At 33.1% G+C, this 7,990-nt stretch overlaps 1 long non-coding RNA gene across 1 annotated transcript; it reads left to right on the forward strand.

Annotated features, from left to right (window-relative positions):
* Positions 1-3,353: 3,353 nt before the first annotated feature.
* Positions 3,354-7,124, forward strand: LOC110908323. Its single transcript, XR_002574521.2, has 6 exons — positions 3,354-3,484; positions 3,596-3,688; positions 4,363-4,591; positions 4,658-4,721; positions 6,426-6,592; positions 6,764-7,124. It is a non-coding gene; the product is annotated as an uncharacterized LOC110908323 (long non-coding RNA).
* The last annotated feature ends 866 nt before the right edge of the window (positions 7,125-7,990 follow it).

Below are 7,990 nucleotides of genomic sequence, written 5' to 3' on the forward strand. Positions count from 1 at the left end.
CCTCTCAAGTATTTATTCACGTATTTTCCTTCCCAAGGATGGGTGTATTGGTATTCTTGTATTATATTTTTGCCATGTATGGGTGTTGTATCCGGTGTGCATTTATACGTACGAGAATACGTATCTTTATTGTATTCATTAAGTATTCTTATAATTAATTTCGTATTAATTTTTCTAGAATATTATCTTTAATAAAAGTTCACCAATATATATTTCCAAAATATATATTTCAAAAAATATTACTTAAAAAAATTGTTTATAATTTTTCTTTGGGCAAAATTAATATGTCCAAGATAATACTTATCTTTATTCACCCAAAAATAATATATTTTCTTCTTGTCAAAAATATGATATAACTTTGTAATAAATGTAAAAATCATATTTTTATTCACTTGGTGTCCAAAATATTATTTACCAAAATACACTTGTGAATCAATTTTCCGGAATATTTTGTAAGTTACATTCTTTTGTTCGGTTTCACAATATCTTGTGTAAAATGTGTATATTCATATTCTTGAAATTTTGGTAATATTTTGGATTGTAATTTTTGGTATTTTAGTGAGTTATATTATTTCAAGTCCTAAAATAATATAACTAATACACATAATATACAAATAATCACACACATGGTGTCATCTAAATATATATTTCCTAAATACATAATTAGTCACTTTTATTTATAAAAAGCAACCTCCAATATCTATATTTTGTAACAAAAATTATGGAAAACTTTATGTGAAAAATCCATGGTTTAAAATACACTTGTAAATATTTATTTGGAAATATTTTTCTAAGTGTTTAATTTTTAGAAAAAATTTACCATAGTTTCCCCTAAAAATGAAGGTTTCCATACCTTGAAGGTATATCATTTTCTTTTTGTAAATCAACACAATCAATTCACCATCAACAACAAACAATCTTTACTTCATGAACTTGAAAATTTATAAAAATTTGTAGTAACTTACTATTGTTCTTAGTAAGCCTTGTTACCCTTTAAAGTGTTATTGATTCTTTGAAAACATCATTTTTTAAGAAAGTAGATCTTTACAACTTATATTCATGTTTTCTAATAATGTTTCTTCATAGATTTTTCTTGGTACATAAGTGTTTCTACACTTTATTATCCACCAAAAATAAGGTTTGTTTATGTGAGAACCAAGATCAAGTAAATCTTGTGTTTTTAACTTGGTTTCTTTGAAAAACCATCCATGAAATTTTAGATCTACAAGTATTACAACTTACTTTGATCATTATTTTACAAGAAACTACATATTCTTTCAAGTTCATGCTTCTCATGAGGATGATCCATTAGCTTCTACCATGTTCATCCTCTCATCTTGCTAGATTATGTTTTTAATCATGATCTAGCAAGATCATATGATGATCAACATCATTTTCACATGCAATCAACAATCAACAAGTATTACAACACGTAAACATTAAGATTTCTTATGTATTCAAGCTTATGTTCAAGTTTCTTTCTTTTGATTCTTAGTGTTCTTCATAATAATCAACATGTAACATCTTTTAACCACTTAAAATTGATGTAAAATAAAAAGATTAAGGTTCTTACTACTAGCTCAAGGCTAGGGATGATCAAGTGACGATAAGAGATGGATAAAAGCAAATGAAAGAGGTCCTTCAACTTCTACAAGCTCCTAGTTCCTTAGTATGTCTTCTAACACCTTTGGATGTGCTTGGAATTGGTTGAAGATGGTTGAAAGATGGTGATGATGGTGTGGTTAGGGTCGGCCGAGAGCACAAGAGAGGGAAGGAGAGGGTGTGTGTGTTTTAGTGTGTGTAAGAATGAAGTTATGAACTCACAATACTTACTTATAATCCATGTCTTGGTTTTTTTCCATTGGGTTTCATGTTTAAGAAAGTAGAAACATAATCTACTAAAATATTAAAACAAATCAAGTAGTGGGGCCTTGTTTGGGCCATCCCATAGGTGGGGGTGGGTGGGGGGGGGGGTAGTAGGCTAGGTTAAAACTAAGTTGGTTAGATTATGGTTAAAATGTAAGTATTAGTTAGTTATTTTGGTTACTGGATATTTATGTAGTGTTATGATGTTCGGGGACCATAACTAGCTTGGTAATGTTAAAACAGTGCTTCTAGTGAAAATTTGGTGTTTCGGGTAGTGTCCGGTTGTTCGGTTGGTTACCGGTTCGTTAAGGTGCTAAACTTTGCAGTTTAGTGTGCTTTATGTTACCTTTTGTGACAGTCTTAATTCCCGACACTTAGGAAAGCATTCAGTACCATTTAACCATATTTCTGCATGATGTTAGTGTGTTTAAATGCTGATTTATGCTTATTTTTGCTGAATTCAGCACTTTATGTGAGTTTTAGGCACTTTCCGGCACTCAAACTATCTCTAGGAAGGCAGTTTTATGATCCTTACTTTCCTACACACTATACTAGTGTAGTACTTGGTTTCCGGCTCATTCTAGGTCTTAATACAACGTCTGTCCATTTACTGAACTCCGTTAGCATTTTCCTGATTTGTCTGATAACTGTGCTAACTATATCTAGTGCATCATTTGAGCCAATAAAGTTCTCATGCAATAATGGTATGACATTAAGCAATATATAATGCACATGTATGTATATGGCAATAATCAGTAAGCAGTTAATTGTAATTCAGTCATTAAGCACTAATCATGGTTTAATAGTTGTACGGGTACCTGGAATTTTGACAGTTGTCACAATTTCGAAATTACAAGTTGATTAATCGATTAGTTTGTTATGTAGTTAGCTGATCTGGCTTTAAGTTTGTTATATTTGTTGAATCAAAGGTAAATAGATCAAAATTTTGGAATTACAAGTTGATTAATCGATTAGCTTGTTATGTAGTTAAATGATCTGGCTTTAAGTTTGTTATATTTGTTGAATCAAAGGTAAATAGATCGAAATTTGAAATTACAAGTTGATTAATCGATTAGTTTGTTAGGTAGTTAGTTAGATCTGGATTAAAGTCTGTTATTTTCGTGAAGGTAAATAGATTGAAAATTTGAAATCATGATTTAATTTATCGATTATATAGTTTGTTAGCGCTGGATTTAAGTTTGTTATTTTGTTGTTTGTAGAAGAGAAGAAAGCTCGAAAGGATCTGAATCTTGCGAGATTGACGAACTGGTGTAAGGCGCGTAGGGCGGAGTCGCCGAGGCTGTTCAAGAAGGCTCTGAAGATTGTGAATGTGAAAGTGAGTCCGAGACCGATTCATCAACCGCGTTAGATTGAGTCTGAGTTTTTTGATTCATGTTTAGGCTTGTAATTTTGATGGTTTAATGTAATTTTGGCTGGTAATTTTGAAGGTTTAACACAAGCGATGCTTAAGTGATACGTGATATAGTTCCTCACAATTATGGCGTCTGGTGGAATGGCACATCCTACTGTGGAAAAAGTTAATGATGATGCAATGTTTGTTGACAAACTGCCCGAGGAAATCAATGAAATGAAAATCAAATATGACAAGGTGGAAAAGGTTGTTCCTTGCGTCTTCAGCATACTCTCTTTTTATATAGTTCGGTATTTTGTCTTATCTTCATTCGGTGCATCTCTTCTACAACTCTTACATATGGATAGCCTCTTGTAGGAAATGGAGGCAACTGTAGTGGATGGAAATGGCACTGAAACTGGTCATATTATTGTTACCACTATCAGAGGAAGAAACGGTCAACCCAAGCAGGTAACTGTCATTCACTTTGTTAGTGTATGATAGTATGATACTATTAGTATACGTATTCTGCTTACAAGTAGTATGTTTCTCTATATCAGATGGCATTTTGTCATTGTTTTAGTTGGTCTTTATTGAACAATTTTTAGGTGATCTGTTGATTTGTTAAACTAACCCTCACTGTTTGTTTGTCATCGGTTTCTTAGTTTACTTACTTAATAACACTTCAAAAACTTGTAAATCTATAACGTAAACTGATTGAAAAGCAGTACCTTTGAGACACAAAATTGTGTTACCTCAAGCTCTTAGTTTTAAAATGTGAATGCGCTAATGAGATCACATCAGGTGATGCGATTCCGTGATGCGAGAATGGTGCACTCTAAGTCGCATACTGTGTTCGCATGATGCGCTTTGGTGCACACTTCTGAAATCGACCAATATTGAGTAAAGTTGTGCAGTGAGCTTATACAATGAGCTGATGAAGTTGTTAAGTGAGTTCCTGCATAGATTACTTGTACCTTTTGTATAGAATACATGTACACATAAGTGTTAAAAGACTTATATTGGTTATATAGAATAGAACTTCTTTGGTGGTACTAGAGCTTTCTTTTTTGTATTTATTTATTTAATCTCTTATTTTTTTTAGTGTTTAAAAGTTAACAATTTACTCGTGACTGTTATTTCAGACAATAAGCTACAAATGAGGCGATTCTTGTTCATCCCAACGTTGTTTCGCTCAAACACTGCTTCTTTTCAACTACAGACAAAGGCGAACTTTATCAAATTTGGTTCTAGAATACGTGCCCGGAACAGCTTATCGTGTAGCAAGACACTATAGTAAGGCAAATCAAAGGATGCCCATGATTTATGTTAAGCTCACACCTATCAAGTTTACTCTTTTCCGAGACCGTGTTGGTAAGTCTCTTTTTTGTATATCATGAAATTTGAACTAACAATTCTCTGATACGTTCAGATTTTCAGAGCACTTGCGTATATTCATGCAATCGGCGTCTGCCACCGAGACATTAAGCCTCAAAATCTTCTGGTATGCATCTAAACTCCCCCCAACACAAACACAAAGGCCCAAAACCATAACCATAACTCCGATGTCGGTTCATGAAAAACCATATCATAACCAATCAGTTTTTACAGTTTTGATTAGTTGGTTTTTAAGTTTGTAGCGGGTCAGTTTTGATTATTACTCGACCGTGCTGTGAGACTTGATTTAGCAAAGGAAAAGGGTGCTTACGCTCCTGGGTAATGATTAGTTCCCACTAAGATTTAACGTCTGAATGATAATTATTATCTGAATTGATGATCAAATTTTATAATGTAGCAATGAGATGTCTTCAAAAAAGAGTGGACAATCTCAAGTACGAACTGTATTTCTAAGGGGATTTGGTATCGATGACGGCCTTGACGGTGTATGTTTTACATTTTAAAAATATACCGCGATGATTTCGTTTGGCAATTGGGAGTGAAGCAGAAAGACCATGGCTCGTCATAGGATAATAGGAGCCGAGAGTATATGGGTTGCATAGGATAAAACCTCCTTTCATACGAAACAATCTTCATTTGATTGATAAATTTTAACTCTTTTGCAAGTTCAGGAGGGTATTTTGGGTTGGGTTTTGGCCCGTTTAGGCACTTTTTGCCTCTTGCTGTGCTTGAAGCACCTAGTCTGCACGCCTGTGCCTCGCCTCACTTTGCACCAAATTTTGCATGTAATCGTTGTGCGAGTCGGACAAGTTTCGGGGTATTCGAACAGATTTCGGTTCATTTTTGCTAAATTTCGAACATTTTCGGTATGTCGATTGTGTTTTATGGACTGATTTGCTATATTTCGGAACAAATTTTTACATACCGATCTGTTTAAGTGAAATGAAATGAGTTTCAATCAAGTTTGATTTGTTCCGAATCGAATTTTGATCTGTTTCGGTGATTTTGATTTGATTCGGATCAAGATTTTTGATCATTTAATATCTTTCTTTGAGTTTCGATCTGTACTAATGGATTAGTTATGTGGCTGGGTAATGAAAAGAGTTGCAAGTTTGTTATAAATTTGATTCTGATCTTAATTTAAAAAAAAAAAAAAAAAAATTATATTTCGTTTGTTGGAAGTTTTAAATGACAGTTTAAGTGTCGTAAAAGAGGAACAAATTCAGGAACAAATTCGGTCAAATTTCAGACTATTTTGTGTGATTTCGACGAATTTCGGATCATTTCGGTTGAGCGCTAGTTGATTTTCAGTGTGATTTTATGTTCATCCGACAGTTTACACCAGTTTTTAAACTGTTTATATCGATTTCGAACTAATTCGGTCGAAGCTTGGTTTAATTCGCTGTGTTTTTCCGTGTGTAGTTCATATATTTCACACATTATAAGTGTAAAAGAAATCGAGTTGCAGTTTGCAACAAATAAACAATATGTGCAGCTGGGTGGTTTGAATAAGAACTGTGATTGAAATCAAATTCGGACACTTTTACTTCATTTCAGAAACTGAAACTGGACTGAACTTGTTGTTTTCGATCAAAGTGTCGATCTGAATAACATCTCAATATCATAGATTGTTGTTGATTAGCGGCTGATGTTTTTGAGCGTTAGAAAGTGAATCTGAGTTGATATTGTTGTTAAAAAGGAAATAGTGACAACTGAAACTTGTTGATTAATTGGGCTGCTTTTGTTAGTATTTTATTGTAATTTATTTACGCTCAGAAATTGTTTTGATTATTTGTGTGAAATTTGTAAGGTGGTGGTTCTGCGACTCGGAAAGGAGAACGGGTGCTTGGAGGTCTTATAGGACAAGCGACAGTGGGAAAGAAGGAGCCGCCACCATGGCTTTGGCCACGGCGAAAGCTAAGGTTTCCATATGAGATCTTCGGCGATTCAAATCAGTTTTCGGCAGCTATGATTCTCGTGAGTTTCTCGGTTAACCATTCCACTTCTGGACCTCTAAATCTAGCTTAGGGAAATGGGTCTAAACTTTAAAGTTACCTAAAGGGAAATGGATTTATATCTAAATTTTGACTTCAATACATACATGCCCTTATTCGAGTTAAAAAATTTGTATTTTTTAATGTTTTGCAGGTCTTTTATTTTCTGTAGTTGTAACATGCATTCTAACAGATGCTATAAAAGCCGCCACTGGACGACATTGACTGGCTATCTCTTTTGGCATTGCTTTTGGGTGGAACTAATGCATATAAAACTTTATATCATTTTCTTAAGGTAAAAAAAAATGATACTTAACAACTACGATGTACATCTTTTAGCAGCAGCAGGCTCCCAACATTTGTGGGTAAAAATGTACCTTTTCAGTGGTGCAACATTTGTAAATTTTAAAGGATTTTACAAGTTAGAGATCAAAGTCTTCGATCATATTTAAATTCTTTAGAAGTCACTTTTTAAATTGTGCCAATTTGAGTTTTTATGTTAGTCTTATAGGTTCTTTTGTTGGAACGAAATATCCAAACAGGTCTATATATGCTAAAAGCCCAACATTAATAAAAGTACCTTAGTATCTACAAGTTGAATTGGGTTGCCTTCTAGCACTTTTGTCTTTTATATGAGTGGTTATCTTGTATTTGAATTATTAGATATGTTGGAATAATTACATAGTTGTTTTGGGAGTAAATTATAAGTTTTATTCTTTATATTTACACCAAATTGCAGATCGTGTCCATCGCCTTTAAAATATAACAATTCAGGAGGCAAGTTGGGTAATGCGTTAGATGGTTATATCTCCATTTCATATATTTATATTTTTATTTCACGTATTTATACCTCAATTTCATATGTTTATAAACAAAACTTTTAGCCTAAGTTTGGTTTTTGCAATTAACAAAAATTAAATGAACCAAACCAAAAACCGCCAATCTAACCGAATAAACCGAAATGGTTAACTGAAAACCGATTTGTTAATAAAGTGACTAACTGATTGTCTTGGTTTCGGCTTCGGTTGAGGATAATAATCGAACCGCCCGAACCATGCACAATACAATGAAATGGATTACTCGATTACTTTGCTTTTGATGTACATCTCTCACAATGATGCTACAATAAATATTATATGAATAAGAAAACTACCAGAAACGTGTATCACAATGGATGATAATAATAATAAAGCATGACATAACAACATACTCAAAGTCTTATATAAAATATTATACTTTTTAACCTTTTTCGCTTAAAAATGTTATACTTTTTAACCTTTTTAACAGTTAACCAATATGATACAGGCGTACTATACAGTAAATTACGAAGTGATTGATAAACTAACTATGAGTAAATTACAAAAATCGTCCTTTATGTTAA

This window comes from Helianthus annuus, chromosome 14 (genome assembly GCF_002127325.2).
Source record: "Helianthus annuus cultivar XRQ/B chromosome 14, HanXRQr2.0-SUNRISE, whole genome shotgun sequence".
Classification (NCBI taxonomy): Eukaryota; Viridiplantae; Streptophyta; class Magnoliopsida; order Asterales; family Asteraceae; genus Helianthus; species Helianthus annuus.